This window comes from Anomaloglossus baeobatrachus, chromosome 3 (assembly GCF_048569485.1).
Source record: "Anomaloglossus baeobatrachus isolate aAnoBae1 chromosome 3, aAnoBae1.hap1, whole genome shotgun sequence".
NCBI classification, from domain to species: domain Eukaryota; kingdom Metazoa; phylum Chordata; class Amphibia; order Anura; family Aromobatidae; genus Anomaloglossus; species Anomaloglossus baeobatrachus.
Window position 1 is genome coordinate 651599513 of NC_134355.1, and position 9414 is coordinate 651608926.

A 9414-nucleotide genomic window follows, 5' to 3' on the forward strand; every position below is an offset into this window, starting at 1 on the left:
GCTAATACAACGAAGAATAGAGGTCATTTACATTACAGGACCTTGACCCAAGCAAAATGAAGCGGGCAGGGAAAAGTGTATGGGTTTCTGCTGGGCCTTTACACAAGCCTGCCCACCACCTCTTCCATCAATGGGGTTTAAAAACAGACAAAACATCATATTTACATACTTGATAAAACTGCATGATGACATTTGCAATAAAGACCAGCTGTAATCCTTTAATTCAGAAGCCAAGACAAATAGCCAGTATAATGGAAGACTAGGAGCTCACCACATATTTACCTTGAGAGACTTAAGCGATCTTCACTTCAGATACCAAGTGAAGCTCGGCGTCAGACAAAACTAGTGCAGTGTTACTGAAGCTAGAAACTGCTTCCACTGAGGCATCAGCTATTATGATGCATTTGATGTCCCCTTGGTCCTCAATCGCAATATAGTAATCTTTTTCCTTCCATGACTGAATTCATTCTCCAAATTTTCCACCTCAACACTTTCTTCAACAATCACATGAGCCTTGTCAGGCACATTTTCTCCCCATGGAAAGTGAAGATACTTCATGATTGATTATTGTCACTGGACTCCTGATGGTGGGGTCTTCAGCGAGCAGGGCATGAAATAATTCTTGTGCTTTAGTGGAACACTTGGTCCAATGTCCTGGCGGGGCAGTTTGCTTTCCAAAACGTTGCCACTTGATAAAATCTTTGAACATAGGATCGTCTTCGACGGCCCTTTCCCAAGGAAGATATCCTGTAAATGCAACATTCAGAAGTACACCAAAGGCCCATGTATCAATGTTGGGTCGCAAGACTAAAGCTTCATGGCTTTGCAATTGACACAGCTCTGGGGACATGTAGGGAATGATGTGACATTGATGACATGAGGGTACCGATGGCTTGTGTCAGGCTGAAATCACTCAGTTTAATATGGAAGCAGTCTTTGTCCATGAGTAACACATTATCTGGTTTTAAGTCTCTGTGCACCAGTGAGTGATCGTGCATATATTCTAGTGCACTGGTCAACTGTACCGCACAACGCTTCACCATCACTTCTGGAATTCCAACCTGGAAAAGGAGAAGAAACCATTAGATACATTCTGACCTAACCAGAGAATGTGAACTTGGCAAACAAAAACCTAGAGTGGTACTTCCTTTTCATATTTCACCATAGGATGTACATTTGTAAGTATTTTACTACATACAGCGAACACCTCTTCAATTTTGTAACTACAGCTCTAACTGGTAGTCACTGACTATGGCTATCACGATCTCTCTTGCTGGAAGTCTGAGAACCATTGGAGCCTTCTAGACTTGTATTGAAAAATAACTTTCAGTTCGCCCAGCAAACACTGGAATGATCCTGAGTATCCACTCCGGTCATGTGGTGGGGGGGGGGGGGGGGGGAGGACTGGAACAGCACGGGGAACAGCAGAAGACTGAAGTAGATTACTACATGCAGAGAACATGAATTACTGATTTAACTATCTGGTGGTGAAATGAAGAACCTGGAGTGGTGGTTTTAACCTCTAAAACAGATTTCCAACTGACTACTCTCTAGTCTATGCACAATCACTAATAACCATGAGAACAGAGGCAAGTAAGGAGTCTTGGAAAAAAAACTAGCAAGTCTCAGGTTGGAGAAACCTTTTCTAGGTATCTAAAGCAGCTGTACAAATGAGAAATGCCACTCCTGACCGCACTTCAGAATATCTCCAAAAATCTGCCCAAAATTCTACAGCTACATATTCAAAAAAAATTAGGGATTCCAAAATACTTACACCGGGTTCGATTAGCGAGCGGAGAGTACTTGAAAGAGTTTAATCCAGGAGAAGGCATTGCACTCCTCAGAGTCCACGTAGATGGGGTGGGTGAAGATGATCCCTTCGTGACCCGATAAGGTGGACACACAAAGCTTGTGTAGGAAACCTTTTTGTTCCTTAGTCCGTATCTTCATCAGTTTAAGGGCCACGTGTTTTCCAAATTTTAAAAAATTACTCAGATAAAATACAATTTAAAAAACAAATATGAAGAGAATGGGCCTTATTCCAAATATTGGTCTTTAACCTCTTATGACCTGTTTTTTCCTTTTTAGCCCATATTATATGGAGCACTAAGTGGCCCATCTGTCATGCTGATTGCATGGTTCAGCGTCTGTATTGGTGCGATCAGCTGCAGGAGCCCAAGCAATATACACAGCCGATTCCTGCTGTAACTGCTGGTACTGATGTAATCCCTGATACTCGCAGTTCATTCCCGATATGTAGCGGTCAGTGTCAGAGGCCCATGGGATGTCGGTGATTGTGCTCCCCTAACTCCTCATATGCTGCTCTGCAGGGTATTTTATAGATGCTAATGTACCGCCTTGAGAAGGGCCCGGCCACTTCTCTGCTGCTCAGGCCGAGCCGCTCAAGGTCCGGGTTGTCGGTGGCACGAGCGCCTCCTGACCGGGGGCCTTGTCTCTCTGTTAAGGGGAGGCAGTGGGGTGATGGTGGTGTGGGAGGAGGTCCGCAGCCGGGGGCCGCGTTGTCGTCGGACAGGTCGTGATTCCACCCACGGGTCGTGGTGATGGGGTGCACCACCGCTGTGGCTGGAGTGGAGGGTATTCTCGGGATCGGTGTTGTGGCCGCAGCCTAGATGTTAGCCCCTCCGTGGGTAGGGGCGGTGTGTTCCGGGGCCCGCTTGGGAGGGAGCTGGCGACTGTGTTGTCGGGGTGCAGGGTGCCGTGCTGAGGTGCAGTGTCGTGCCCGGAAGGTACTGGTGTACTCACGATAAATTCACACGCAGAGTCACTGGTAAACCAAAGTTCGGGTCTGGTCGGGTCCCGCAGCCGGCTGCTTGTGTCCCTTGTGAGGCTGATGGTAGCCCCTTTCCCTTGCACCTCTTGTTTGACTGTTTGATCCCCTGCCTGGACAGTGGTAGCCCGCTCCCCGGCGTTGAGCTGCCGGAGGAGCACTCGGTTGCCCGAAGGTGCTGGGCCATCGGATATTTGGCCCTTGGCGGTGGCTCTCACCCGGTATCTGTGGGCTTTTGCCGCCTTTCGGGACTTTGATTGCAGTCTGGACCTCACAGGTTCATCCTCACCCAGTTAATTTGCCTATACTCAGTGGCTTCTAAGCTAGGACGGGGTCTGAGTACCCGGTTTCTCGTGCTCCGGTAAACGGCTGACTCTCCGGTTCAGGGCCAATGGACTCCAACCCTGGCCCGGTCCCTACGGTTCCGCCAGTTGCTGTACCGGTACTCCTGCAGGCGGCCACCACCGTCTGCGTGCCTGAAGTTTCGGGGATCCCAGGCTCCAACCTGGGTGCCTGACAGCTCTGCTCCTCCACACCTCCTGTCACTGTCACTCTAAACTCTGTTCTTAAACTGACAATTTCCTGCCTCAGGACCGTAGTCTCCTCGGTGGGCGTGTCTTTCTGCCTGACTCCGCCCACCTGGTGTGCCCTACTGGCCCTGAGGAAGGCATCAGGTCTCCCCTTCGGGTGACTGTGTCCTCAAGGGATGGCGGGGGGGGGGTGTAATGTTGTAGGTGTTACTTGTGACCCCTGGGTTCCAGGGCGTCACACTAAGAGGTCACAATAGGGCAGGTGCTGATGGGGAACTGCTAATCAGGCACAGACCATGATGTGTAATACACAGCTCTGTAGGGGATTGACTTGTATAACAAAGGATTAGGACATTGCATGGTAAAGCCCCCTTGGAGGACTATTCAATATTGTAAAGTTATTTGTTTTGGGGTTTTTTGTTTTTTTTTATTTTTATCAACCCTGTAAAAAAAAAAAAATTCCCTGCTCAAATGTGTGAACCCCTTTAAAACCTTTTTGAAGTACCTAATATGTCCAAGGCTGGCTGTCCCCCTTTTTAATACGGGCTCGCACACAACCAACGTTTTACACCTCACAATTCTGCTGATCTGATCAGCCGACTTGTACAGTGAACAGGCACTGGGGGATCTCTGATCCACCCACTCTTGTTAACCAGCTAATTGTCATCTGATGGCTGCACTCAATGCTGTCTGAGGATCGCACCATTGCCCACCGCAATGTGGCCCGATGATGGAGTCAGAAGCTGCCGATAGGTTATCATGACAGTGGGGAAGGGGGTCAGCTGATGACTCCTGTCACTGTCATGACTTTATTCCGGTCACTGGTGCCATAGTTCGAGCATTCACAGGAGAGCAGCACTTCTGCTATTCAGAGGGATGCTGAAGCATTGCTGGGATCAGATACTGCACGCATGAAGTCTCCTGACGGGACTAATAAAATAAAGTATATAAAAAAAAATATCAAATTGTCCCAATTTAGAAAGCCATGGAACCCATAGGGTGGAGGGGCGACATGACTAGAGGGAAGGGAAGGAGTGATGGGGTTAATAGGAACAGGAATGGTCGTGTATAGGGCAGAGAAAGGGATTGGTGGGTAGGAGGAGTTTCTCTGGAGGAAGAGGTGGGATAGATGAGGGGTGTAAGTATAGGAAATCTGGCTTAACCCCTCTCTTGATTTCCGGACATGGAGCGATCCGGACGTCCAACGGGATGGCTGCGATGCAGGACCAGCGGCGAATATCACATGGCAGTGCACAGGCCCCTGGCAGCGCGGTCCCACGTCAGGGCTGCCGGGGGTTAACCCGTCGGCACTTTCCCCTCGCTCCCCGGTCTGCAGATTTCCCCCCCCCCCCCCTCTCCTTCAGGTACTTGCAGTGTGCGGGGGGAGCAAGGAGGAGATGTGAGCCCCTGCGGTACCCAGCAGCTGCTCCGGCCATGGGAGGAATCTCCGTCCGGGCCGCGGCTGCCGGGTGGGGGGCATGGCTAGTCTGCGGCCTACTTCCGGTTTTGAGCCGCGGCCGGGATTGCTGGATGCGGCGGCTCCTGGACAGGAGAGCGCTCGGCGGTGGACGGAGGCCAGCGCTACATTACCCACCCCTCCCCCGGACGGTGGGGCTGGGCCGCGGGGCTGCTGCCAGCGGGGTATCCGGCATCAGGGCAGGCGAGCCTGGTGCGACGGGTGCCTGGGAGGCGTTAGTAAGTGGGGGTGATGGCGGGGGCCCTGTGGTTCCTGCCCGGTCACCCCGATCTGGCATGCAGCTCCCGACAGCGGCGGTCTCCCCCAGGAGGGGGAGGGCCCGGCAGTTGGATGCTTTCTGGGCCCAGGAGGGCAGGATGCGACGGCGGCTCTAGAGGGGAGTCTGCTGGTAGCGGGTCGGGCCGCAGGTACCCCCCTTCCCTGGCAGGCGGCGTGGGAGGTGGGGTGGGGGGGCTTGCCAGAAGATGAGGCCCGCGGTGGCAGCCCATGGGACAGTGTGGTGTCCAGGGTTGTTACCGCAGGGCAGAAGACTGAGCCTGGAGGACAGTGCCGTGGTGGTGGCGGCGCATCGGCAGCGCCTGCATTACCTGAGCCAGAGGCAGTCTGCTCCAGCGAGGAGGATTGAACAGCGTCGTTGGAAGATTCAGATGTACAGATGGCTTGACTTCTACTCCAGTATCCGCCGGGTCGCGGTCGGGTGAGACAGCCGTGAATTCGGCGGGATTTTGGGGAGCACCTGGGGGTGCAAAAAGGTAGTGTGGGGGGGCGGCTGCAGATACGGCAGCGCCAAGGGGGTCTGTGATATTGCACCAGGAAGGGGGTCTTCCTGCAAGGGTTTGTTGTATGACACGGTTGCCGGGAGTGCGCGTGCGCCGCCGGCGGCATGGATGGGAGCGGCGGTGGTAGGCGCAGGTACGGCAGGCAGAGTGAGGGCGCGTGAGGCGGCGGGGGAGATTGTTCTGGCAGAGTCGACAGGGGGCTGTGACAGAGGAAGAGATGTGGAAAGAGGGGGATGAGTTGGTGCGTCTGGATGACAGAGGCAATTGTGAGAGGTATATATGTGCGTTGAAAGCCCACTGGGGGCTTACCTATTGGCGGATGTGAGGGATAAGATTTGCAAGGGGTGATGGTTGAAATATTCTCCCTGCTGCCCCTGGAACAGTTTCACTTGGATGAGGCAAGCTAGGTGACTCCTGGAAGGAGGGAGAGGGGATGCGCCGTTATAGGTCATCTCTCGTATATTTGCAACTTGGCGGCGGGTGTTTTGCGTTCTTTTGGTGAGTGTATTGGGGAGCAGGTATTGGGAAATTGTTTGGTTATATGGTTGCATTTGGGGGTGCTTGTAGGTCAGTTGGCGGTGTAGCCTGGCTTCTGTACGCCAAGCGATTTATGGCAGGGGACGGTGTTGGGTACAAGTATGCGGTAAGATCATAAGGGCCTATCCTTCTGGATGCGGTGATGGCGGCTCCTGGTCAACCCCCCCCCCCCCTTTTCCCAGGGTGCAGCCGGGTGCTTGAGACTTGGAACCCCGGCGAACCGGATGACTGAGGGGGGTTTGTGGGCAGTATAGTGATGGGCAGTGCAAATTTGACACTGCCTGTCTTATGCATAAGTGTTCGGGCTGTGGAAGGGGACATAGCACTTCCCGCATTTTTGCATTCTGTCGGTGTTGGGGAACTTTGCTCCTTATTGGAATTGGCGCTTTGCTAAGGGAGGCCCGGATGTGGTCAGTGGGCAGTTGGGTAAGGAAGTGGCTTTGGGCAGGTTGGGGGGGTTATTCGAGGCCCTCCTTGTCATGATTGGGTTTCTCCGTTGGGGGTGGTGCAAAAAGGTGCCAAACTTATTTCGGCTTATTCAATTTTATCTTATACGGAGGAGTCATTGGTGTGTGCCTGCATTGCTCCAGATTTGTCGACTGTTTATTATTGTGTCGTGGGACGGAGTGTGGGATTTGGTAAAGGCGGTGAGCCGTGGAGCATTGATGGCAAAGGCGGCTGTGGAGGCGGCATTTAGGTTGTCATTGGTCCACTCCTGCTAGCCAACATTTCTGGTGTTGCTGTGGGGATGGGAATTATTACGTTGTTCGCTGTTGGGTGGTTCCATTTCGTGTTACTATTTGAGGCGGTTATTTCTTTGAGTGGGTTGTGCATGGTGTGTCCAGGATTACATCGCTTCATTATTGGATGATTTGCTTTTGCGTCGGGTCGGTGGGTCTGATGTTTCGTGTGGGGTTTGTTGTCTCATTGCCAAAGGTGGCGGTTACTCTTTTGGCGTCCCGTGGGCGCAGAAGACTGAAGGTCCAGCGTCAGTGATGCGATTTATGGGGGATAAAGATTGATGTTCTGGCTATGGAGCGTAGGCTCCGTGGGTAATAGTGTGGTCCTACGGGCTGCGCTAAAGGCAGATCAGCTAAGGCAGTGCAGTTTAAGGTGGTGCGGTCTTCGCTGGGGCAGTGGAACTGCAGGTGCAGAGATACGGCATTGTGGAGTGCGTTTGCTGGACGGCTGTTGTCGGCTACGCCAAGGGTGCAGCCATCGGCTCATTTTGTGGGGGGTCACGAGGGAAATCATGGACAATCTAATGGTAGGATGTTTTCTTGCGGCTATTTCAATAGCTGCGCGTGGTGGCTGGGTAAGGTGGTACCTGATTGAATGTTGCAGCGGTCCTCGGATGCGGCAGGACCGGCTGTTTTGGTCTAGCATGGTGGGGTATTGCTTCCAATTTTTGGTGGTGGTCGAATTGTGGGGGGTTAGCAGTTTTGGCGAGAGGAAGGTGTGCTGTCAGGGTGTTTATTTGTCGCTGGAGGATTTGATTATTGGTTTGTTGGCTAATTGTGGGCCAAGGGTGGTGTACTTGCAGCATTTCGTTCTCAAATGTATGTGGTATAATCATAAAAAAAAAAAAAAAAAATTTAGGTGTGGCACAACCCGTGCCGGGGGTCAACAAAGGGGTAGCTGCTGCTTTGTTTCGTTTCAGTTCCGCAGGTTTCGGAAGTTGAAGCCGGGGGCGGAAGAGGTTGGAACGGTGTTTCTGGGGGGTTTGTGGAGTCAGGAGAGGCTGTGTTTGGGAGCTGGTCAGGAACTCGGTGACTGTGGTTACTTGGTGCTGATATATAGAACTGTGGGCGGCATGGATAACGTTGTTTGGGGCCAGGTTTAGGGGGGGCCCGGTGGTGTATTTGGTGGTCTTGTTGACAGTGGTGAGTAACAGATTTTTCAGGTTGGTAGGTCTGCATCGGCAGTGGTCCATGGGATGGCGGCTGTGGTTTTGAGTTGAAGTTTAGGGGTGAGATGTTTTCGGAGGATTTTCGGGTGCGGCAAGGCCTTAAAGGGTTTTTCGCAAGGGTGTGAAGGAGCCGGACGCAAGGGTCCGATCTCCTTTGTGGTGTTAAAGCGTTTTGGGAGTGATTTGAGGTTATGTTCATCTGATTGTGAGCGGGTCTGTTTCCTTTGGCCCAAAACAGTTGGTGTTAGCCTTGTATGGGGCGCTGCAAATCAGGGGTTGGCCGACCCATCTACGGTTAGGGGCGGTGGTTTGATGTTGGCTGTTGGGCCTGCGGTGGGGCAGGGGGTTGAGCGCTGACTTCGTCGCGCACAAACAACGGATCAGGCAGGTTGTGAAGGTTGGGTGTTATACACGGTCCTGGGTGTGGAATCATGTCGGGAGGACGCCCAGGACTGTGCTTGTCATGTGGATGGTTCCCATCGCCCCCCACCCCATCGTTTTGTTAAGGTACCAGTTTTGGCAGGGCTGGAGACTTGCTTGCAAGGGGCGGGGGTGGGCGCCCGGAGTATTATGGGTCACATTCCTTCTGGATTGGGGCTGCCACAGAGGCCCTTTTGGTGTGGTCTCGGGAAAGTGTTTGTGAGCTGTATAGGGAGGGAGGACCCCTCTTGTTTTCGTCGTTACGTTCGGCCTCTGTTGTTATCGTGTTAAGGCCAACGGGGGGGGTTTTGAGTCTTTTTGGAAGTGGAACATGCTTGGTTAGCATAACCGGTTGGTGTTTTATCTGTGGGGTTTATAACCTGTGTGTGGGTTTGTGGTGCGTGTGCCACAGGTTTGTAGGGGGGTTCGGCGGGCTGAGGCTCGCCCAAATTTTCGCCAGCTGGGTCTGGACGGGCCTAATGGTGCTGGTTCTATATGTGGGAGGCAGCGATTTTGGTGGCCCGGGCATCTCGGGAGTTAATTATAAAAAAAAGTAATTATACTTATATTGGTTTGTTGCATCTGTGGAAGATATACACCGTGGGTGGTTGATAGTGTGGCCAGGTGGAGTGGAGAGGGCTCGTTCGGTAGCTAGTATCTCTTGAGCCTATTGGGTTGCGGCACAGAGTTGGTGTCGCTGATCTGGTAGTTTCGGAGATGCAATGGGGGTGCATTTTAATGATATTGGTGCTGTTTGTGGCACTGGGATTGCGTGGAGGTGTGGCACAAGCTTTTGGGGTGTGGCGGGTCCAGGCCACGTAAGGAGTCACGTGCCCTGTCCAGTGGCGGGGGGTAGGTCTGGTCCAGAGGCGGTTGAAGGCAATGGTAACTGGACTGAGGGACACCATCTTGGTATGGTGGCTCCGGGTTCCGGGATGTTGCAGACACTGGGTTCTGCAAAGTTGGGGGTATTA